The sequence below is a fragment of the Nerophis ophidion genome, linkage group LG16 (genome assembly GCF_033978795.1).
Source record: "Nerophis ophidion isolate RoL-2023_Sa linkage group LG16, RoL_Noph_v1.0, whole genome shotgun sequence".
In the NCBI taxonomy this organism is placed as follows: Eukaryota; Metazoa; Chordata; class Actinopteri; order Syngnathiformes; family Syngnathidae; genus Nerophis; species Nerophis ophidion.
Window position 1 is genome coordinate 10,985,880 of NC_084626.1, and position 26,031 is coordinate 11,011,910.

Consider the following 26,031-nt stretch of genomic DNA (forward strand, 5'->3'; position numbering starts at 1 on the left):
ATTCCTAGATATGGTCGTAACTATACTAAATGCACTGGGCATAATAAACACAACATTATTAATATTGCTACTACGGATAATTTGATCAAAAACTCCCTAAAACAGCCCACTACCTATAATATAGTTTTTTTCAACATAAGATCATTGTCTCCCAAAACGTTGTTAGTTAATGATATTATCAGAGACAACAATCTTAACGTCATCGGTCTCAGCGAAACCTGGCTTAAACCAAACGACTTTTTTGCGCTAAATGAGGCATGTCCTCCTAACTTTACACATGCGCATATTGCCCGTCCGCTTAAAAGGGGTGGGGGGGTCGCACTAATATACAACGAAAACTTTAACCTTAGTCCTAACATAAATAATAAATATAAATCGTTTGAGGTGCTTACTATGAAGTCTGTCACACCGCTGCCTCTACACCTGGCTGTTATCTACCGCCCCCCAGGGCCCTATTCGGACTTTATCAATGAATTCTCAGAGTTCGTTGCTGATCTAGTGACACACGCCGATAATATAATCATAATGGGGGACTTTAATATCCATATGAATACCCCATCGGACCCACCGTGCGTAGCGCTCCAGACTGTAATTGATAGCTTTGGTCTCACACAAATAATAAATGAACCCACGCATCGCAACGGTAATACGATAGACCTAGTGCTTGTCAGGGGTATCACCGTCTCCAAAGTTACGATACTCCCGTATACTAAAGTATTGTCCGATCATTACCTTATAAAATTCGAGGTTCAGACGCATGTTCGTCAAACTAATAATAATAATAACTGCTATAGCAGCCGCAACATTAATACGGCCACAACGACAACTCTTGCTGACCTACTGCCCTCGGTTATGGCACCATTCCCAAAGTATGTGGGCTCTATTGATAACCTCACTAACAACTTAAACGACACCCTGCGCGAAACCATTGATAACATAGCACCGCTAAAGTTAAAAAAGGCTCCAAAAAAGCGCACCCCGTGGTTTACAGAAGAAACTAGAGCTCAGAAATTATTATGTAGAAAGCTGGAACGCAAATGGCGCACGACTAAACTTGAGGTGCACCATCAAGCATGGAGTGATGGTTTAATAACTTATAAACGCATGCTTACCTTAGCTAAAGCTAAATATTACTCAAATCTCATCCACCGTAATAAAAACGATCCTAAATTTTTGTTTAGTACGGTAGCATCGCTAACCCAACAAGGGACCCCTTCCAGTAGCTCAACCCGCTCAGCTGATGACTTTATGCAATTCTTTAGTAAGAAAATTGAAGTCATTAGAAAGGAGATTAAAGACAATGCGTCCCAGCTACAACGGGGTTCTATTAACACTGATACGATGGTATATACGGCGGATACTGCCCTCCAAAATAGTTTCTCTCGTTTTGAGGAAATAACATTAGAGGAATTGTTACAACGTGTAAATGGAATAAAACAGACAACATGCTTACTTGACCCTCTTCCTGGGAAACTGATCAAGGAGCTCTTTGTATTATTAGGTCCATCAGTGCTAAATATTATAAACTTATCACTCTCCTCGGGCACTGTTCCCCTAGCATTCAAAAAAGCGGTTATTCCTCCTCTTCTTAAAAGACCTAACCTCGATCCTGACCTCATGGTAAACTACCGACCGGTGTCTCACCTTCCCTTTATTTCAAAAATCCTTGAAAAAATTGTTGCGGAGCAGTTAAATGAACACTTAGCGTCTAACAATCTATGTGAAACCTTTCAATCCGGTTTCAGAGCAAATCACTCCACGGAGACAGCCCTCGCAAAAATGACTAATGATCTATTGCTAACGATAGATTCTGATGCGTCATCTATGTTGCTGCTCCTCGATCTTAGCGCTGCTTTCGATACCGTCGATCATAATATTTTATTAGAACGTATCAAAACACGAATTGGTATGTCAGACTTAGCCCTGTCTTGGTTTAACTCTTATCTTACTGATAGGATGCAGTGTGTCTCCCATAACAATGTGACCTCGGACTACGTTAAGGTAACGTGTGGAGTTCCCCAGGGTTCGGTCCTTGGCCCTGCACTCTTCAGCATCTACATTCTGCCGCTAGGTGACATCATACGCAAATACGGTGTTAGCTTTCACTGTTATGCTGATGACACCCAACTCTACATGCCCCTAAAGCTGACCAACACACCGGATTGTAGTCAGCTGGAGGCGTGTCTTAATGAAATTAAACAATGGATGTCCGCTAACTTTTTGCAACTCAACGCCAAAAAAACGGAAATGCTGATTATCGGTCCTGCTAGACACCAAATTCTATTTAATAATACAACTCTAACATTTGACAACCAAACAATTAAACAAGGCGACACGGTAAAGAATCTGGGTATTATCTTCGACCCAACTCTCTCCTTTGAGGCACACATTAAAAGCGTTACTAAAACGGCCTTCTTTCATCTCCGTAATATCGCTAAAATTCGCTCCATTCTGTCCACTAAAGACGCTGAGATCATTATCCATGCATTTGTTACGTCTCGCCTCGACTACTGTAACGTATTATTTTCGGGTCTCCCCATGTCTAGCATTAAAAGATTACAGTTGGTACAAAATGCGGCTGCTAGACTTTTGACAAGAACAAGAAAGTTTGATCACATTACGCCTGTACTGGCTCACCTGCACTGGCTTCCTGTGCACTTAAGATGTGACTTTAAGGTTTTACTACTTACGTATAAAATACTACACGGTCTAGCTCCATCCTATCTTGCCGATTGTATTGTACCATATGTCCCGGCAAGAAATCTGCGTTCAAAGGACTCCGGCTTGTTAGTGATTCCCAAAGCCCAAAAAAAGTCTGCGGGCTATAGAGCGTTTTCCGTTCGGGCTCCAGAACTCTGGAATGCCCTCCCGGTAACAGTTCGAGATGCCACCACAGTAGAAGCATTTAAGTCTCACCTTAAAACTCATTTGTATACTCTAGCCTTTAAATAGACTCCCTTTTTAGACCAGTTGATCTGCTGTTTCTTTTCTTTTTCTTCTATGTCCCACTCTCCCCTGTGGAGGGGGTCCGGTCCGATCCGGTGGCCATGTACTGCTTGCCTGTGTATCGGCTGGGGACATCTCTGCGCTGCTGATCCGCCTCCGCTTGGGATGATTTCCTGCTGGCTCCGCTGTGAACGGGACTCTCGCTGCTGTGTTGGATCCGCTTTGGACTGGACTCTCGCGACTGTGTTGGATCCACTGTGGATTGAACTTTCACAGTATCATGTTAGACCCGCTCGACATCCATTGCTTTCCTCCTCTCTAAGGTTCTCATAGTCATTATTGTCACCGACGTCCCACTGGGTCATTATTGTCACCGATGTCCCACTGGGTGTGAGTTTTCCTTGCCCTTATGTGGGCCTACCGAGGATGTCGTGGTGGTTTGTGCAGCCCTTTGAGACACTAGTGATTTAGGGCTATATAAGTAAACATTGATTGATTGATTGATATATATACACATATACATATATACACACACATATATATATATATAGACAGGGTTCTATCCCGGGCTTGGGATCTTTCTGTGTGGAGTTTGCATGTTCTCCCCGTGAATGCGTGGGTTCCCTCCGGGTACTCCGGCTTCCTCCCGCCTCCAAAGACATGCACCTGGGGATAGGTTGATTGGCAACACTAAATTGGTCCTAGTGTGTGAATGTGACTGTGAATGTTGTCTGTCTATCTGTGTTGGCCCTGCGGTGAGATGGCGACTTGTCCAAGGTGTACCCCCGCCTTCCGCCTGATTGTAGCTGAGATAGCCACCAGCGCCCCCCGCGACCCAAAAGGGATTAAGCGGTAGGAAATGGATGGATGTATATATATATATATATATATGTATATATATATATATATATATATATATATATATATATATATATATATATATATATATATATATATATATATATATATATATATATGTACACACATATCCCGGGCCTCGGCTAAATTTCCTCAACCCAATTTGGCCCCCGAGTCAAAAAAGTTTGGGGAGCACTGGTCTATCGCTTCCAAAATAGGCTGCAAAAGTGTTAAATTTTGTATCGATCGGAGCAGCTGTGCACGCTTGTTGTATAGCAGAATGAACCCTTTGTCAGTCTTTTCGTCTCTTTGTCTCTGGGGGTGGAGGTGGGAGTGCCAGCATACATACATAAACAAGTTTAGCCTTGTACTGTAACTGGAAGGTAACATATTAGAAATGACCCAGATCACACCCAAAATGTAATCATTTGTTCTTTATCCCATTTTGGACCTTTCTTGAAAGTTTCTTTAAACTACGGCCTTAACTAGCCCAACGATTACATCATATGACAAGGTCATACGACATATCCTCTACAGTGATTACAAGCTCGCACGTACGCACGCAGTCACACACAACTATATGGACAAATGATTGCATGCCTGAGTACAGCGGGACATGTGAGTAAACACTATCACAGGAGCCATCTGCACCAGGAGGTCATCAGTTAAAAAAGTTTTAAATACACCCACATTTTTTCAGAGGGTTTCTAAATACTCCATTAATAATTTAGGTTGCAATTATACACACACACACACACGCACACACACACACACATACACACACACACACACACACGCACACACACACACACACACATACGTGTTTGGGTGACATATGAGGACTTATGACAAAAACGTGACATATGGGGACATGCCTTTCCAATGGTCCTGCAGGCCTGGGAATCAGACGGTTAGTGAACCAGAATTTTAGAAACACAGTGGTCTATTGAGATTTTTGCAACTCTTTTGTTTTTTTCTGAACCTGATTTTTATGGTACATATGAGGACTTGTCAGGTTTAGGTGCCATATGAAGACCAGAGTGTTTAAGATTTCAAGTTTATGTGACATATGACGACCATGACGTCACAGAGTGTTTAAGATTTCAGGTTCATGTGACATATGATGACCATGACATCACAGAGTGTTTAAGATTTCAAGTTTATGTGACATATGATGACCATGACATCACAGAGTGTTTAAGATTTCAGGTTCATGTGACATATGATGACCATGACATCACAGAGTGTTTAAGATTTCAGGTTCATGTGACATATGATGACCATGACATCACAGAGTGTTTAAGATTTCAAGTTTATGTGACATATGACGACCATGACGTCACAGAGTGTTTAAGATTTCAAGTTTATGTGACATATGATGACCATGACGTCACAGAGTGTTAAAGATTTCAGGTTCATGTGACATATGAGGCTAATGACATCAGAGACTTAACAAAACCACCTGAGTTGGTTTAGTTGATGTGTTGTCATTTTAAAAAATCCCAATCCCATGCTACTGTAATCTAAAACCAAGAAGAGTTTAAAAGAAACATGGGTATAAATGTAATTGTCGACTAAGTGTAACTGAATTGTTTTTGTGGATTTTGTCGCTAAGAATTATCTGGAATAAATACAAAACGCTTGCTGTTTATTTTGCTTTTTTAATTGCTGGTAACATACTCAAACTACCACAGAAGATGTGGGAAAACATTTTTTTCCCCTTTTTTTAATATAATTCTGTTATGGATGTAGTACTTGATGGCAAGCCAATCTCTGTCCTGTAGAGCTACTAGTTCTTTATGGAGGCAGGCTTCACAATCTTTTTTACCTGGTACTTTGTTGCCAGTTACAAAATGCAACATGTGTCATTCAACTGCTTCCACTTCTTCCCCTTTGCAGCTGTCATAAAGGAGACAAAATACAATTTCTTACTGAAGGAAAAATGACTATAACACAGTGAAAAGGTGCAAAACGTAATATAATATTCTAGTAAATGATGTGGATTATTTATTTACCCCGCTTTGGAGTGGACCAAGTGGAAGAAGCTTGAGACATACCTACTTCCAGCGATTTGTCCTGCTGTCAATCTGAAGGGAAGAATTAGAAAACTGTAAAAGTAAACATTTAACATATTGTGCTTTGTGAAGCAGCGGAGTATATGTGTTGTCTGTCTATTTATCAATAATGCAGACGAGGAGTGTTGGCTGAGTTCTTAACATTTGCTTTCAGAGCCTGCATATCACAACATACAAGATGCCGTCATGGCGACACAACCTATACATGCTCCTCACTCCTGTTGCATGCTGGGTAGGGTAGTTCTTTTTTCCCCTGGCTCATAACATTACAATATAGTACCATGTATATGATGCGTTCAGTTTATCAAAGCACCAAGCAAACAGATATGGTCATAATTATTTTAAGTCCACTACGCAGAATAAACACAACATTATTAATATTGCTACTACGGATAATTTGATCAAAAATTCCCTAAAACAGCGCACTACCTATAATATAAGTTTTTTAAACATAAGATCCCTGATAAAAAAAAAAATGTTTCTGCTGTTACCTCAGAAATTGCCTGTTCAGATGTTATGATTGTGGCTCAGAGATTTGTATGTAGATTATATTTATTTTCCATAACAAACAAGATAACTTAAATACCTTGGCAGTGGCAATAAGCTTAAATGTTTGTATTTACCTTTTTTGAGTTGATTTTCATAAAATTTGCTATTTAACTGCTACTGTTTAACAAGGACTGATTTAAATTGTGTTTGCACAACAAATGTTTTGGCGCTTTTTTTCATGTGGGAGAATATTCCAATAAAGGTGCATTACACACTACTTTTGAATTCATTATTGGGCTTTGCGTATACAATGCAGTTAATCGCGATTAATAAGAGAAATAGTGCGATTAACTTCGATTAAAAATGTTAATCATTGCCCAGCACTAATATATATACAAACCCCGTTTCCATAAAAGTTGGGAAATTGTGTTAGATGTAAATATAAACGGAATACAATGATTTGCAAATCCTTTTCAACCCATATTCAATTGAAAGCATTACAAAGGCAACATATTTGATGTTCAAACTCAAACTTTTTTTTTTTTGCAAATAATAATTAACTTTGAATTTCATGGCTGCAATACGTGCCAAAGTAGTTGGGAAAGGGCATGTTCACCACTGTGTTACATCACATTTTCTTTTAACAACACTCAATAAACGTTTGGGAACTGAGGAAACTAATTGTTGAAGCTTTGAAAGTGGAATTCTTTACCATTCTTGCTTGATGTAAAGCTTAAGTTGTCGTGTTTTACGCTTCATAATGCGCTACACATTTTCGATGGGAGACATGTCTGGACTGCAGGCGGGCCAGGAAAGTACCCGCACTCTTTTACTACGAAGACACGCTGTTGTAACACGTGGCTTGGCATTGTTTTGCTGAAATAAGCAGGGGCGCCCATGATAATGTTGCTTGGATGACAACATATGTTGCTCCAAAACCTGTATGGACCATTCAGCATTAATGGTGCCTTCTCAGATGTGTAAGTTACCCATGCTTTGGGCACTAATACACCCCCATACCATCACACATGCTGGCTTTTGAACTTTGCGCCGGATGGTTATTTTCCTCTTTGTTCCGGAGAACACCACGTCCACAATTTCCATATATAATTTGAAATGTGGACTCGTCAGACCACAGAACACTTTTCCACTTTGCATCAGTCCATCCTAGATGAGCTCGGGCCCAGCGAAGCCCGCGGCGTTCCTCTGTCTTGTTGATAAATGGCATTTGCTTTGCATAGTAGAGTTTTAACTTGCATTTACAGATGTAGCGACCAACTGTAGTAACTGACAGTGGTTTTCTGAAGTATTTCTGAGCCCATGTGGTGATATCTTTTACACACTGATGTCGGTTTTTAATGCAGTACATCGCTTACGTGCAGTGATTTCTCCAGATCCTCTGAACCTTTTGATAATTTTACGGACCGTAGATGGTAAAATCCCTAAATTCTTTGCAAAAAAAATGTTTAGCAGTTTTAACATCAAATATGTTGTCTTTGTAGCATATTCAACAGAATTGGGGTTGAAAATTATTTGCAAATCATTGTATCCTGTTTATATGTACATCTAACACAATTTCCCAACTCATATGGAAACGGGGTTTGAATGTATTTATATAAATATAGCCTATTATTTGCGCACTATTTACAAGTTATGTACCAAAAACACGACCACCGAAAAAATACTTTGATCAATGAAAACAGCGCTGCAAAAACCGGCTGTAAACAAGAGGCACTGCATTTTCTGAATTGAAACACTCATTTTAAAGCTTTGACATTAACATTTTAACACACACTAATCTGGTTCAGAAAATATGAGGACCTTATATGAAACACACTTTCTTGGTTCAAACAATATGAGGACATGACGAGTGCTCACATGTAGAATTTATGTTGTTGACTTGTAACATCTCCTGTTTTGCTAAACATGAGTTCTAAACTTTCTACTGACTAACATGGATGTACCCTTGCGAAAAAGTTGTCATATAAACTGATCTGTGAGAGATTAAAATAAATAAATGTCTTTCAAAATATAGGTTGGGTCACATTTAGAGCAGATATAGTAAAAATAGACATGTAATAACCTGTTGGAGGGATGAAGTCAGTTAATGGCTCACATCTGAATCTGGAGAATGTTGAGATGGAACCTCAACAGTTGGTTTCTGCAACAAAACACAAAAATATAATGTCAGAACTAATTAATTATAACATTATCAGCACTTTTTGTGGATAAAACTCTGAGCATACAATGCCAGATAAATAGTAAAGATTATTACAGAGTTTCAGCTCTTAGACAATTAATTAAGAATATAAAACACACTAAAATCTGGTTCAGAAAATATGAGGACCTGAATTGAGACACACATTTTAAAGCTTGGACATTAACATTGTAACACACACTAATCTGGTTTAGAAAATATGAGGACCTTATATGAAACACACCTAAGTCTTTCTTGGTTCAAACAATATAAGGACATGACGAGGGGTCACATGTAGAATGTATGTTGTTGACTTGTAACATCTCCTGTTTTGCTAAACATGAGTTCCAAACTCCTTACTGACTAACATGGATGTACTCTTACGAAAATGTTGTCATATAAACGATCTGTGAGAGATTAAAATTAATAAATGTCTTTCAAAATATAGGTTGGGTCACATTTAGAGCAGATATAGTAAAAATAGACTTGTAATAACCTGTTGGAGGGATGAAGTCGGTTTATCGCTCACATCTGAATCTGGAGAATGTTGAGATAGAACCCCAACAGTTGGTGTCTGCAACAAAACACAAAAATATAATGTCAGAACTAATTAATTATAACATTAACAACCACTTTTGGTTGATAATATTCTGAGCATATAATTCTACATAAACAGTAAAGATTATTATAGCGTTTTAGCTCTTAGACAATTAATTAAGAATATAAAACACACTAAAATCTGGTTCAGAAAATATGAGGACCTGAATTGAGACACACATTTTAAAGCTTGGACATTAACATTGTAACACACACTAATCTGGTTTAGAAAATATGAGGACCTTATATGAAACACACCTAAGTCTTTCTTGGTTCAAACAATATAAGGACATGACGAGGGGTCACATGTAGAATGTATGTTGTTGACTTGTAACATCTCCTGTTTTGCTAAACATGAGTTCCAAACTCCTTACTGACTAACATGGATGTACTCTTACGAAAATGTTGTCATATAAACGATCTGTGAGAGATTAAAATTAATAAATGTCTTTCAAAATATAGGTTGGGTCACATTTAGAGCAGATATAGTAAAAATAGACTTGTAATAACCTGTTGGAGGGATGAAGTCGGTTTATCGCTCACATCTGAATCTGGAGAATGTTGAGATAGAACCCCAACAGTTGGTGTCTGCAACAAAACACAAAAATATAATGTCAGAACTAATTAATTATAACATTAACAACCACTTTTGGTTGATAATATTCTGAGCATATAATTCTACATAAACAGTAAAGATTATTATAGCGTTTTAGCTCTTAGACTATTATTTAAGAATGTAACATTCACTAAAATGTGGTTCAGAAAATATGAGGACCTGGATTGAAACACTCATTTTAAAGCTTTGAATTAAACATTGTAACACACACTAATGTGGTTCAGAAAAATATGAGGACCTTATATGAAACACACTGAAGTCTTTTTTAGTTCAAACAATATGAGTACATGACAAGTGATCACATATTGAATTCATGTTGCTGACCTGTAACATCTCCTGTTTTGCTAAACATGAGTTGTAAATTCCACAGACTAACATGGATGTACGCTTAAAAAATGTTGTCATATAAACTGATCTGTGAGAGGTTAAAAGGATTAAATGTCTTTTGAAGTATAGGTTGTGTCAAGTTTTTAGCAGATATAGGGCAGCACGGTTGAGCAGGGGTAAGTGCATGTGCGTCACAAATCGAAGGTCCTGAGTAGTCCTGAGTTAAATCCTGGGCTCGTGATCTTTCTGTGTGGAGTTTGCATGTTCTCCCCGTGACTGCGTGGGTTCCCTCCGGGTACTCCGGCTTCATCTTACCTCCAAAGACATGCACCTGGGGATAGGTTGATTGGCAACACTAAATTGGCCCTAGTGTGTGAATGTGAGTGTAAATGTTGTCTATTTGTGTTGGCCGTGTAATGAGGTGGCAACTTGTCCAGGGTGTACTCCGCCTTCCGCCCGAATGCAGCTCAGATAGGCTCAAGCACACCCCGCCAACCCAAAAAAGGGACAGGTAGTAGAAAATGGATTGATGGATGGATAGTAAAATAGTCAAGTAATAACCTGTTGGAGGGATGAAGTCGGTTTATCGGTCACATGAGTCTGGAGAATGTTGAGATAGAACATCAACAGTTGGTGTCTGCAACAAAACACATAAAAATAATGTTAGAACTTATTAATTATAACATTATCAGCACTTTTTGTTGTTAACATTATGAGCATATAATGCCAGATAAATAGTAAAGATATTTATAGAGGGTTTCTGTCTCTTGTCCCGCTCATGTCTTGAGATGAACTTCCCTCGGTACTCGACCACAAAAGAACCTTTTTCAATTGATGCAAGAGCAAATACACCATATCCTGATAAAACAGTTTATCAATTAACAATGTTTGGAATATCTGTTTTAAAAAGCAATAATAATAGTCGTTACTTGACTAAAAATTATATTACAAACAGAATTACTCTTTCATAAATGTAAATAATTATTAAATTAAGTACAAACCCCGTTTCCATATGAGTTGGGAAATTGTGTTAGATGTAAATATAAACAGAATACAATGATTTGCAAATCATTTTCAACCCATATTCAGTTGAATATGCTACAAAGACAACATATGTTTGCCTGTGTATCGGCTGGGGACATCTCTGCGATGCTGATCCGCCTCCGCTTGGGATGGTTTCCTGCTGGCTCCGCTGTGAACGGGACTCTCGCTGCTGTGTTGGATCCGCTTTGGACTGGACTCTTGCGACTGTGTTGGATCCATTGTGGATTGAACTTTCACAGTATCATGTTAGACCCGCTCGACATCCATTGCTTTCCTCCTCTCTAAGGTTCTCATAGTCATCATTGTCACCGACGTCCCACTGGGTGTGAGTTTTCCTTGCCCTTATGTGGGCCTACCGAGGATGTCGTAGTGGTTTGTGCAGCCCTTTGAGACACTAGTGATTTAGGGCTATATAAGTAAACATTGATTGATTGATTGATATTTGATGTTCAAACTAATAAACATTTTTTTGGTGCAAATAATCATTAACTTTAGAAATTGATGCCAGCAACATGCAACAAACAAGTTGGGAAAGGTGGCAATAAATACTGATAAAGTTAAGAAATGCTCATCAAACACTTATTTGGGACATCCCACAGGTGTGAAGGCTAATTTGGAACAGGTGGGTGCCATGATTGGCTATAAAAACAGCTTCCCAAAAAATGCTCAGTCTTTCACAGGAAAGGATGGGGCGAGGTACACCCCTTTGTCCACAACTGCGTGAGCAAATAGTCAAACAGTTTAAGAACAACCTTTCTCAAAGTGCAATTGCAAGAAATTTAGGGATTTCAACATCTACGCTCCATGATATCATCAAAAGGTTCAGAGAATCCGGAGAAATCACTCCACGTAAGCGGCATGTCTGGAAACCAACATTGAATAACTGTGACCTTCGATCCCTCAGACGGCACTGTATCAAAAACCGACATCAATCTCTAAAGGATATCACCACATGAGTTCAGGAACACTTCAGAAAACCACTGTCACTAAATACAGTGTGTTGCTATATCTGTAAGTGCAAGTTAAAGCTCTATTATGCAAAGCGAAAGCCAATTATCAACATCCAGAAACGCCGCCGGCTTCTCTGGGCCCAAGATCATCTAAGATGGGCTGATGCAAAGTCGAAAGGTGTTCTGTGGTCTGACGAGCCCACATTTCAAATTATTTTTGGAAATATTGGACACCGTTTCATCCGGACCAAAGGGGAAGCGAACCATCCAGAATGTTATCGACGCAAAGTTCAAAAGCCAGCATCTGTGATGGTATGGGGGTGCATTAGTGCCCAAGGCATGGGTAACTTACACATCTGTAAGTTACCCATCTGTTTGGAACAACATTTGCTGCCATTTAAGCGCCGACTTTTTCATGTACGCCCCTGCTTATTTCAGCAAGACAATGCCAAGCCACATTCAGCACGTGTTCAGCTTCATAAAAAAAGAGTGCAGGTACTTTCCTGGCCGGCCTGCAGTCCTATCAAAAATGTGTGGTGCATTATGAAGCGTAAAATACGACAGAGGAGACTGAAGCTCTACATAAAACAAGAATGGGAAAGAATTCCACCTTCCAAGCTTCAACAATTAGTTTCCTCAGTTCCCAAACGGTTATTGAGTGTTGTTGAAAGAAAAGGTGATGTAACACAGTGGTGAACATGCCCTTTCCCAACTACTTTGGCACGTATTGCAGCCATGAAATTCTAAGTTAATTATTATTTGTAAAAAAAATTATTCCGTTTGGATTTACATCTAACACAATTTCCCAACTCATATGGAAACAGGGTTTGTAATTAATGTGTTACTTGAAAAAGAAAAGTTTTAAATATCTAGCATATGCAGTTGAGAGACATTTCATGAGAGCAGAGTGTGTGTGTGCCTTTAAAAAGCTGTGCCTTTTGCCAAGTGACGTGGGACGTCAGCGCCCAGACATAGCAGAATAGTTCAGCTGTATTTTTTAGCTTAGCAGTGGCAGTTAAGATAGTTCTGTTGAATGTTTTTGTTTGTGTGTGGATGAGGCCTCTTTCTATTTGATATCGTGTTCGTAATTACTTCCGGGGGTTGCTTTCATTAGTAAAAAGATATTACCTGCACTAACCCTTTTGTGCTTCTAACGCTGTCTTGTTGACATACAATCACATCAAAAGTAGCATGCCACATTACATAAAACGCATCGTAACAGCGTTGTAGCGTACATAAAAGTTATTAGCTTACTCGTTACCGGTAAAAGTAACAGCATTAGTAACATCGTTTTCATATACCGCTGTTATACCATCCATCCATCCATCCATCATCTTCCGCTTTTCCGAGGTGGGGTCGCGGTGGCAGCAGCCTAAGCAGGGAAGCCCAGACCTCCCTCTCCCCAGCCACTTCGTCTAGCTCTTCCCGGGGGATCCCGAGGCGTTCCCAGGCCAGCCGGGAGACATAGTTTTCCCAACGTGTCCTGGGTCTTCCCCGTGGCCTCCTACCGGTTGGACGTGCCCTAAACACCTCCCTAGGGAGGCGTTCGGGTGGCATCCTGACCAGATGCCCGAACCACCTCATCTGGCTCCTCTCCATGTGGAGGAGCAGCGGCTTTACTTTGAGTTCCTCCCGGATGGCAGAGCTTCTCACCCTATCTCTAAGGGAGAGCACCCCTACCCGGTGGAGGAAACTCATTTGGGCCGCTTGTACCCGTGATCTTATCCTTCCGGTCATGACCCAAAGCTCATGACCATAGGTGAGGATGGGAACGTAGATCGACCGGTAAATTGAGAGCTTTGCCTTCCGGCTCAGCTCCTTCTTCACCACAACGGATCAATACAACGTTCGCATTACTGAAGACCCCACACCGAGCCGCCTGTCGATCTCACGATCCACTCTTCCCCCACTCGTGAACAAGACTCCGAGGGGCCATAGAGGTCGGGTGCATTGTGAGCTGGGCGGCAGCCGAAGGCAGGGCACTTGGCGGTCCGATCCTCGGCTACAGAAGCTAGCTCTTGGGACGTGGAACGCTGTTATTCCAAACACTTCTAATTAAAGCCATATAATACAACCTCTATTAGACAGTAAGGAAATGATCCAAATGAGATGTTGATACAGTCACCATTGATATGTTACATAACAAGACATACCTTTCCAATCATTGATCCACTGGGCCTTAAAACAAGACTTGTCACATCCAGATCAAATAAACTCGGTAGCTTCAGCCTCAGGATTACGTCTCGCTCTTCTTTTGGGCACGATGTCTATATCATGTGTTGATGCGCCTAACAAATCCACACATAAAAATGAAAAAAGTCAGTGACACAGAAATAAAACAAAGAACCAAACCCTTCAAAAACTGTTAAATTTAGGATCAGTGCAGACATGAAGCTTCTCAAACAAAGAACTAATGTAACAATATCAGTAACATGCCTACTCCACAGTGCTTATCAGCTTGACATATTTGTATTTGAGAAAAAGTATAAACAATTTGAAGAACTCTAGTCTGTCTTGTTTAAAATTAAGAAAAGGTTTACTAGCATAGTGATCAAGGGTGATGGGTCAAATGCAGAGAATAATTTCACCACACCTAGTGTGTGTGTGACAATCACTGCTACTTATAATCTTCCATGCAACTTTAAAAAAAAAAATTTAAATGCCTTGGCCTTGGCCCAGAACTGAAATGCTTAATTTGACCTCATAAAATCAAATCTGATTGCAATTAATAACAACAAACATTTAACTGTTGTCTACAATGAACTATTTTCCTATGTTAAAAAACATTGGTCTATTTAATTACGTTAAACTCCATTTTATGCTCACCTGATTCAACCATGCTACCGAAGACTGTCAAAGATGGTTTGTGACCAAGATAGATGTCCCCCTCCGGTGATGCAGGTCCCGGAAGTGCTGTTCACTGAGCGCTCTGTTGTGCTCAAAATCGTGTGTGAAGTTTTGTATTTCGATTATAAATGGTCCTTTTGGAAAACCCTTTTTATATATATTCAATATTAAGTGTGATACATGAGCTGTATAACTTCCATGATGAAAATAGTTAACTAGTGATTTAGCCCTCTGTTAGGAGCAGACATCGTCCAGCGGCCAATCAGGCGGCGCCTAACTGAAAATTGGACCAATCAGACGCCGAGACTCTTCAGAGTGGGCGGAAGTAACCATCTTGAACACCATGTAAAGTGAATACCTCCAAAAACAATCCCCATATTAATCCTAAATTTGCCCCAAAGATAAAAATACCCAAATAATGTGCTATTGTAACCATTTGAAAATATTAAATACTGTGTGTAGTTTGAATTGCATTTGAATTATTGCCTTTGTCTCAATCAAGGTTGAAGGTTGTTTTTTTTTATGCAAAAACCTACATTTCAGGCACATTTAAAGCAATTATTGTGCGGCATTGTATTTTAGTCAACAGAATAGCAAAAAGTCCAATACAGTAAAATACTGAATCAAACAAATTAAATCATCACCATAATCCCTTTATTACTAATTGTCTAGCCCAAATCCTCTCCAGATAAACCAAATTAATAGATAAAACTAACACTAAAAAGGATGAGATCATCAGATCAGTTGAAAATGTGTTGTTATTTGATTCAGAATTCAAGAGTATGTTTATTGCTGTAATGGTTAGATGTTTTTCAAAATGTCGGAGTGTGTGAGTTTCTGACCCACATGACAAATGAGGACATATGACATATGAGGACAAGTGTGTGTGTGTGTGTGTCATAATAGCAAAGATGGCCACTAGGGGCAAAATCGAAGGTGACCAAAAAAATTAAACACACTTTCACACACTTTTTCTGAAAATTTGACAAATGAAGACTTTAGAGATTTTTGGTCTGGGAACATGCTGGGAGGGTCTAGAACACGATAGCATTGCGGGAAATATGGGGACATGGAAAATGTCCCCATATTTCAACAGGTCCTCATATGTAAGGTGAAATTTCATAAAAATGTCCCCATATGTCACTTTGACAAACGCACACACACACACACACACACACACACACACACACACACACACACACACACACACACACACACACACACACACACACACACACACACCTCTTAAACAAAACCACTAAACTGTGAAAATATTGCAACTTGTTCAATGCTGATGATCTGTTGTGCAACACAGTACAGTACCTTAAATATCCTACTCAGTGGCCTAGTGGGTAGAGTGTCCGCCCGATGAGTTCAAATCCCGGCTGAGTCATACCACAGACTATAAAAATGGGACCCATTACCTCCCTGCTATGCACTCAGCATTAAGGGTTGGAATTGGGGGTTAAATCACCAAAAAAGATTCCCGGGCGCGGCACCGCTGCTGCCCACTGCTCCCCTCACCTCCCATCGGGTGATCAAGGGTGATGGGTCAAATGCAGAGAATAATTTCGCCACACCTAGTGTGTGTGTGACAATCATTGGTACTTTAACTTTAACTTTAAATGTGTTATTTTAGGTTCAGTAGCCATTTTTATCTTTGAAAATGCTTAATTTAGGCTTAAAATACATAAGAACTTGCTTAAAAGTGTATATTATTGACTAATAATAGGCCGTAGTCAAAAACAAAACAGTGATGAACTATGATACATTTTTTTAAATATACAGTACAGGCCAAAAGTTGAACACACCTTCTCATTCAATGGGTTTTCGTTATTTTCATGACTATTGACATTGTAGATTGTCAGTGAAGGCATCAAAACTATGAAAGAACACATGTGGAGTTATGTACTTGACAAAAAAAGTTGAAATAACCGAAAACATGTTTTAAATTCTAGTTTCTTCAAAATAGCCACCCTTTGCGCTGATTACTGCTTTGCACACACTTGTCATTCTCTCCATGAGCTTCAAGAGGTAGTCACCTGAAAGGGTTTTCACTTCACAGGTGTCATAGTTTTGATGCCTTCAGTGACAATCTACAATCTAAATAGTCATGAAAATAAAGAAAACGCATTGAAATGAGAAGGTGAGTACAAACTTTTGGCCTGTACATTATGTACTTTCAATTCAGTTCATCTCATTCTATTAGGGACAGCTCCTTGAGATGCAGAATCACATTTTCAAGGGGGTGCATCATTTTTGAAAAACTGCATTTAAGTGACGATCTTTATTATCATGATCATGACGGTTTCCCAAATGCGTGGTATTTGTGATCCTGTGCAGTGATCTTATTTTGTAATATCATTTCCCCGCTCTACGACGGAACGTTGGCTTCAACCGGTTTTGGGTTGCCAATCAGACTACTATTTATGCCTGTCCTGTCTCCCAGACAGGGTTGGATCCTTGTGTTCTGTACACGTTGTTCTTTGTACACTGTGAGTGGTGTTTTTTTCTAAAACTATTTTCATTTATTTACGTACTCGTCAGATATTTAAAGGCCTACTGAAACCCACTACTACCCATCACGCAGTCAGTTTATATATCAATGATGAAATATTAACAATGCAACACATGCCAATACGGCTTTTTTAGTTTACTAAATTACAATTTTAAACTTCCCGGGAGTTTCGTCTTGGAAACGTCGTGTAATGATGACGTGTACGCAGGACATCACCCGTTTTTAGGAAGTATGAGCGCGGCGCACACACAGAGGTAAAAGTCGTCTGCTTTAATGGCATAATTACACAGTATTTTGGAGATCTGTGTTGCTGAATCTTTTGCAATTTGTTCAATTATTTTGGATAAGTCACAGTAGAAAGATGGGGTTGGGAAGCTTTAGCCACACAAACACACGGTGATTCCTTGTTTAAAATTCCCGGAGCTGAAACTTTCCTATGGATCAGAGCGTGGTCAAGCAGACATGGATCCCGACCGAATGTCAACCAGCAGGTTTCGGTGAGAAAATTGTGGTTAAAAAGTCGCTTCTTACCGGAGATCAGCTGAGCTTGTGTCGTCCGTACAGCTGCCGTCGACACCTGTGAGACATGGCGTCAAGACACCCGTGGACAAACCCCTCTGACTATGAGGTAATATTAAACTCATTAAAACACTTGCAACACAATAGCAAGATAAGAGATTTCCCAGAATTATCCTAGTAAATGTGGTTAAAAACATCGGAATACGTCCCAATGCTATCGCGTTTTTTTTTTTAAACTTGTTTATATTTTTTTCTAGTCCGTCGCTATCAATATCCCCAAAAAATAACTGTTTTTGTTGGAGGCTCCCATTAAAATCAATGTGAATATGTGAGGAGCCCCCACACTTGCGACGTCATGGTCTGCGACTTCCGGTAAAGGCGAGGCTTTTTCAGGAAGTACCAAAAGTGGCGAAATTTATCGTTGATTTTCTCTACTAAATCCTTTCAGCAAAAATATGGCAATATCGCAAAATGATCAAGTATGACACATAGAATGGATCTGTTAATCCCGTTTAAATAAGAACATCTCATTTCAGTAGGCCTTTAAACGATAATTCTGCGTGTTAATTTTTATTTTCAGAGAATCTATACAGCTACACAAGCTGTACACGGACTAGTCTAAAGTACAAAACCCAAAACCAGTGAAGTTGGCACGTTTTGTAAAATGTAAATAAAAACAAATTATAATGATTTGCAAAAATGGCCGCCCGGATCTGAACCCGAGTGGTGTTTTGTTATTGGACTTTTGTGCTCGTCACAGTTTGTCCATAACAAACACCATGTTCAAACATAAGGGTGTCCATATGTGCACTTGGCACCAGAACACCCTAGGCCGCAGTTCCATGATCGACTTTGTAGTTGTGTCATCGGATTTGCGGCCTCATGTTATGGACACTCGGGTGAAGAGAGGGGCAGAGCTTTCTACCGATCACCACCTGGTGGTGAGTTGGCTGCGATGGTGAGGGAGGATGCCGGACAGACCTGGGAGGCCCAAACGCATTGTGAGGGTCTGCTGGGAACGTCTGGCAGATTCTCCTGTCAGACAAAGTTTCAATTCCCACCTCCGGAAGAACTTTGAACATGTCACGAGGGAGGTGCTGGACATTGAGTCCGAGTGGACCATGTTCCGCACCTCTATTGTCGAGGCGGCAGATCGGAGCTGTGGCCGCAAGGTAGTTGGTGCCTGTCGGGGCGGCAATCCTAAAACCCCTTGGTGGACACCAGCGGTGAGGGATGCCGTCAAGCTGAAGAAGGAGTCCTATCGGGTCCTTTTGGCTCATAGGACTCCGGAGGCAGTGGACAGGTACCGACAGGCCAAGCGGTGTGCAGCTTCAGCGGTCGCGGAGGCAAAAACTCGGACATGGGAAGAGTTTGGGGAAGCCATGGAAAACGACTTCCGGACGGCTTCGAAGCGATTCTGGACCACCGTCCGCCGCCTCAGGAAGGGGAAGCAGTGCACTATCAACACCGTGTATGGTGCGGATGGTGTTCTGCTGACCTCGACTGCGGATGTTGTGGATAGGTGGAAGGAATACTTCGAAGACCTCCTCAATCCCACCAACACGTCTTCTTATGAGGAAGCAGTGCCTGGGGAATCTGTGGTGGACTCTCCTATTTCTGGGGCTGAGGTCGCTGAGGTAGTTAAAAAGCTCCTCGGTGGCAAGGCCCCAGGGGTGGACGAGATCCGCCCGGAGTTCGTTAAGGCTCTGGATGCTGTGGGGCTGTCTTGGTTGACAAGACTTTGCAGCATCGTGTGGACATCGGGGGCGGTACCTCTGGATTGGCAGACCGGGGTGGTGGTTCCTCTCTTTAAGAAGGGGGACCGGAGGGTGTGTTCCAACTATCGTGGGATCACACTCCTCAGCCTTCCCGGTAAGGTTTATTCAGGTGTACTGGAGAGGAGGCTACGTCGGATAGTCGAACCTCGGATTCAGGAGGAACAGTGTGGTTTTCGTCCTGGTCGTGGAACTGTGGACCAGCTCTATACTCTCGGCAGGGTTCTTGAGGGTGCATGGGAGTTTGCCCAACCAGTCTACATGTGCTTTGTGGACTTGGAGAAGGCATTCGACCGTGTCCCTCGGGAAGTCCTGTGGGGAGTGCTCAGAGAGTATGGGATATCGGACTGTCTTATTGTGGCGGTCCGTTCCCTGTACGATCAGTGCCAGAGCTTGGTCCGCATTGCCGGCAGTAAGTCGAACACATTTCCAGTGAGGGTTGGACTCCGCCAAGGCTGTCCTTTGTCACCGATTCTGTTCATGACTTTTATGGACAGAATTTCTAGGCGCAGTCAAGGCGTTGAGGGGTTCCGGTTTGGTAACCGCAGGATTAGGTCTCTGCTTTTTGCAGATGATGTGGTCCTGATGGCTTCATCTTACCGGGATCTTCAGCTCTCGTTGGATCGGTTCGCAGCCGAGTGTGAAGCGACCGGAATGAGAATCAGCACCTCCAAGTCTGAGTCCATGGTTCTCGCCCGGAAAAGGGTGAAGTGCCATCTCCGGGTTGGGGAGGAGACCCTGCCCCAAGTGGAGGAGTTCAAGTACCTAGGAGTCTTGTTCACGAGTGAGGGAAGAGTGGATCGTGAGATCGACAGGCGGATCGGTGCGGCGTCTTCAGTAATGCGGACGTTGTACCGGTCCGTTGTGGTGAAGAAGGAGCTGAGCCGGAAGGCAAAGCTCTCAATTTACCGGTCGATCTACGTTCCCATCCTCACCTGTGGTCATGAGCTTTGGGTCATGACCGAAAGGATAAGGTCACGGGTACAAGCGGCCGAAATGAGTTTCCTCCGCCGTGTGGCGGGGCTCTCCCTTAGAGATAGGGTGAGAAGCTCTGCCATCCGGGAGGAACTCAAAGTAAAGCCGCTGCTCCTTCACATCGAGAGGAGCCAGATGAGGTGGTTCGGGCATCTGGTCAGGATGCCACCCGAACGCCTCCCTAGGGAGGTGTTTAGGGCACGTCCAACCGGTAGGAGGCCACGGGGAAGACCCAGGACACGTTGGGAAGACTATGTCTCCCGGCTGGCCTGGGAACGCCTCGGGATCCCCCGGGAAGAGCTAGACGAAGTGGCTGGGGAGAGGGAAGTCTGGGTTTCCCTGCCTAGGCTGTTGCCCCCGCGACCCGACCTCGGATAAGCGGAAGATGATGGATGGATGGATGCAAAACATTTTCAACCTATATTCAATTGAATGGACTGCAAAGACAAGACACTTAAAGTTCAAACTGGAATATTTTGTTATTCTTTGCAAATATAAGCTCATTTGGAATTTGATGCCTGCAACATGTTTTAAAAAAGCTGGCACAAGTGGCAAAAAAGACTGAGCACATTAAGGAATGCTCATCAAACACATATTTGGAACATCCCACAGGTGAACAGGCTAATTGTGAACAGGTGGGTGCCATGATTGGGTGTAGAGTCAGCTTCAATGAACTGGTCAGTCATTCACGAACAAGGATGGGGCGAGGGTCACCACTTTGTGAACAAATGCGTGAGCAAACTGTCCAACAGTTTAAGAACAACATTTTTTTCAACCATCTATTGCAAGGAATTTAGGGAATTCACCATCTACGGTCCATAATATGATCTCAAGGTCCAGATAATCTGGAGAAATCACTGCATGTAAGCAGAAAGGCTGAAAACCAGCATTGAATGCCCGGGACGTTCGATCCCAAAAACCGACATCAGTGTGTAAAGGATATTACCACGTGGCCTCAGGAGAACTTCAGAAAAACACTGTCAGTGGCTACAGATGGTCACTACATCTGTAAGTGCAAGCTAAAACTCTACTATGCAACACGAAAGCTATTTATCAACAACACCCAGAAACGCTGCCGGCTTCGCTGGGCCAGAGTTGATCAAAGATGGACTGATGCAAAGTGCAAAAAAATTCTGTGATCTGGCGAGTCAAAGTTTCAAATTTTTTTGGGAAACTGGACGTTGTGTCCTCTGGAAAAAAAAAAGGAAAAGAACCATCCAGATTGTTATAGGCGCAAAGTTCAAAAGCCAGCATCTGTATATGGGGGTGTATTAGTACCTAAGGCATGGGTAACTTACACATCTGTGAAGGCACCATTAATGCTGAAAGGTACATACAGGTTTTGGAGCAACATAAGTGGCCACCCCTGCTTATTTCAGCAAGACAATGCCAAGCCAGGTGTTACAACAGTGTGGCTTCATAGTAAAAGAGTACGGGTACTAGACTGGCTTGCCTGTAGTCCAGAGCTGTCTCTCATCAAAAATATGTGGCGCATTATGAAGCCTCAAACACCACAACGGACACCCCGGCTGTTGAACAACTTAAGCTGTACATCAAGCAAGAATGGGAAATAATTCCACTTGAAAAGCTTAAAAAATTGGTTTCCTCAGTTCCCAAACGTTTACTGAATGTTGTTAAAAGGAAAGGCCATGTAACACAGTGGTAAAAATGCCCCTGTCACAACTTTTGTGCAACGTGTTGCTGCCATTAAACACTAAATTAATGATTATTTGCAAAAAATAAATAAATAAGTTTCTCAGTTTTAACATTAAATATCTTGTCTTTGCAGTCTATTCAATTGAATATACCGTATTTCCTTGAATTGCCGCCGGGGCGCTAATTATTTTAAAACCTCTTCTCACTCCTGCGCTTACCAAAGGCATGCGGTAAAAGTAAGCATGCGCTAATTATTTTAAAACTTCTTCTTACTGCGGCACTTACCAAAGGCATGCGGTAAAAGTAAACATGCGCTAATTAATTTGAAACCTCTTCTCACTCCGGCACTTACCAAAGGCATGCAGTAAAAAATTGAGTGTGATGTAAGCTTGGACCTTAAATCCTACTAAATAGCTCTTAATCTTCTCCCTTTATGCGATTTCAAATTACCGGTATTGAAATCAGCCTCCTCCATTTTGAAAATGATGACAGGGGAAGTGTCACTCGTGACGTCACAAGTTTGACCAGGCGGTACTACTAAGCATGCGCTAATTATTTTGCGAAGCGAGTTTGACCCGGTAGTAATTCAAGGTAGGCGCATACTATATGCCCTGCGGCAGTTCAAGGAAATACGGTAAGTTAAAAGGGAATTTCAAATCATAATGTTCTGTTTTTATTTAAGAATTACACAACATGCCAACTTCACTGGTTTTGGGTTTTGTATAACCCAATGGACTTTGAAAAAAAATGTGAGGGTAATAGCAAGATTCTTCATGCTGTTCAGCCCATCTTTCACCCTCCTTCTGAATTGTGGAGAACATGATAATTTTTTCTTCTGTGTGGTTTTTTTCCCCCGGCCTGCTACCATCTGGCAACGCCTACACACAACACAAAGAGACACACACCCTTACACCATTAGTGCCGAAATCTTCCCGTGACTCTCTGTCCAACTTTAATTGTAGCACTTATCTGGCAGAAAGACACAAGGTGAGCGTTTTGATGCAACCAACACAAGCTGAAGTAATGAGAGAAATAAAAGTGCTCTGTGACAGGATGACAGCTCCAACACACCATTAATCGGTGAAAATAGCCTCCAACTCTGCTGCTTTTAGTGGGATAAAAAAAAAAAATCGGCCCACACATTTCACTCGTTCACCCGCCCGACCGCCCCCACTCCCGTCTGGTGTTGAAAGCACCCACTGCTTAGCTCCGACACCCACAACCGTGCGGGAGAAGATGTAAGTGCTACTCAACCTGGTGACAGGGCACCCACATATGGACGCCAGCAGCAGGTGAAACTAAACCTGGGAATGTTTGCAGAGGAATTTCTTTTGGTTTTATCGAGTAAAGAATGAACACGAAAAGCTGAAAAATTGAATTTATGTCATGAAGTTTAAGTCCATACTGACAACTGCTGTCCTCTGCGTGGACTTTTAAGTCTTTTAGTTACACATTTCAATAAAAAATAGCCTTGTTTTGCAAATGTATCTACTGCAGAGGACGAATATGTTGTTACAACCAGGATAAACTGGGCGGAAATTGTTCAATTCATATTTTAGTGCAACATTTTACTGAGTTAAAACATACACTATGTTGCCAAAAGTATTTGGCCAGCCATCCAAATGATCAGAATCAGGTGTCTTAATCACTTGGCCCAGCCACAGGTGTATATCATCAAGCACTTAAGCATGGAGACTGTTTCTACAAACATTTGTGAAAGAATGGGCTGCTCTCAGGAGCTCAGTGATTTCCAGCGTGGAACTGTCATATGTGGCCACCAGTGCAACAAATCCAGTCGTTCCTCGCTCCTAAATATTCCAAAGTCAACTGTCGGCTTTATTATAAGAAAATAGAAGAGTTTGGGAACAACAGCAACTCAGCCCCAAAGTGGTAAACCACGTAAACTGACAGAGAGGGATCATCGAATACTGAAGCGCATTGTCAAAGATAGTTGATGTACCCCAAGATGCAGAGACAGAGGCAGGCATAGAATATGAAAACATGATTTAATTAAAACTAAACAAGAACAAACAAAAAGCACGCACGTGGGCGGAATAACAAACTAAGGGAGCTAGCACTGGAAGCTAAAAAACAAAAAGGAACTTTAGCATGGAAGCTAGTGGATAGCAAACAGAAAAACTGGAAATAACTAATGCTAACAGAAACAGCTTACCGCTACGACGACCAGGACAAAATGTTGCACGACAGGTAGTAGCTGTAACAAAACGACATGACAGGTAGCACGACAAGAGTGACATGTGGCAACGACAATACAAGTCCGAATGACAATACAATGATCCAGCAACTGACACAAGACAAAGCAGGTACAAATAGGAGCGGGCTGATTGGCAAAAGGTGTGGCCAGGTGCCAATCAGCTGCAACTGTGGAGAAACACAGCACTCAGGGAACAAGACAGGAAGCTGACAAAATAAGAGCACTAGACAGGAACTAAAGACAGGAGATACTAAACACAGAGGAAACAGACAAATGCACAGGAAAAACAAAAACATAGACAAACTGTCACGCATAGTGCAAAGAGGTCGCCGACTTGCTGCACAGTCAGTTGTTACAGAGCTCCAAACTTCATGTGACCTTCCAATTAGCCCACGTACAGCACGCAGAGAGCTTCATGGAATGTGTTTTCATGGCCGAGCAGCATACCTAAGCCATACATCAACGAGTCCAATGCAAAGCGTGGGATGCAGTGGTGTAAAGCACATCGCCACTGGACTCTAGAGCAGTGGAGACGCTTTCTCTGGAGTGATGAATCACGCTTTTCCATCTGGCAATCTGAAGGACGAGTCTGGGTTTTGAGGTTGCCAGGAGAACGCTACATTTCGGACTGAGTGTGAAATTTGGTGGAGGAGGAATTATGTTGTGGAGTTCTTTTTCAGGAGTTGAGCTTGGGAAAGGAACTCTGAATGCTCCAGGATACAAAAACATTTTGGACAATTCCATGCTCCCAACCTTGTGGGAACAGTTAGGAGCGGGGCCCTTCCTCTTCCAACATAAAGAAATGCAAAGCAAAGTGCTTTACAAAGTTAAAAGGAGACATGTGAGTAAACACTATCACAGGAGCCATCCGCACCAGGAGGTCATCAGACCATCATGGCCACCAGGACGCTGACACAAAAGCGCCCCCACAAGCACGGCCGATAACCCCTGAGGCAGATGGCTCATCTGAGGAACGTTGGAAAATAAAAATAATAAAACTTGTAAAATAGTAAGAACCATGAGTAGAGATAAAGAATAAAATACAAGTAAGACATATGAGGACTAATAGAGATAAAAGAAAATAATAAAAAAATAAATAAACAGTGAAATAAATGATAAATAAATATAAATAAATGCAATTTTGCATAACTAATAGGATGAAAAGTAAAATACAAAAGACTTCAATAAAATAATTAATATCAGATGAGGTGTGGCTCAATGACGTCACACGTGCAGCGAAACGTGGGTGTGGTTGTGGTAATGCAGAAGGCAGCTGGAAGATGGATGGACTGCAGGTGACATACCAACTCCTTAGAGACAGTTGGAGAAAGTATCAGGATTGTGAAGTGAAGTGAATTCTGGGAGAGGCAATGATGAGAGATATAGCAGATTAGTCTATCTTAACAAGTGGCTGGATAGCTTCTGTA

The 26,031-nt window shown here is 41.5% G+C and overlaps 1 protein-coding gene and 1 long non-coding RNA gene across 2 annotated transcripts in view; both read right to left on the reverse strand.

The window, feature by feature from the left end:
- Positions 1–26,031, reverse strand: part of celsr2 (cadherin, EGF LAG seven-pass G-type receptor 2) — a 269,713-nt gene that overhangs the window by 120,139 nt on the left and 123,543 nt on the right. The window lies entirely within an intron of this gene.
- LOC133535637 (uncharacterized) lies at positions 5,452–6,122 on the reverse strand. The gene is made up of 2 exons (XR_009802268.1): positions 5,820–6,122; positions 5,452–5,703 (listed from the first exon to the last, which is right to left on the reverse strand). It is a non-coding gene; the product is annotated as an uncharacterized LOC133535637 (long non-coding RNA).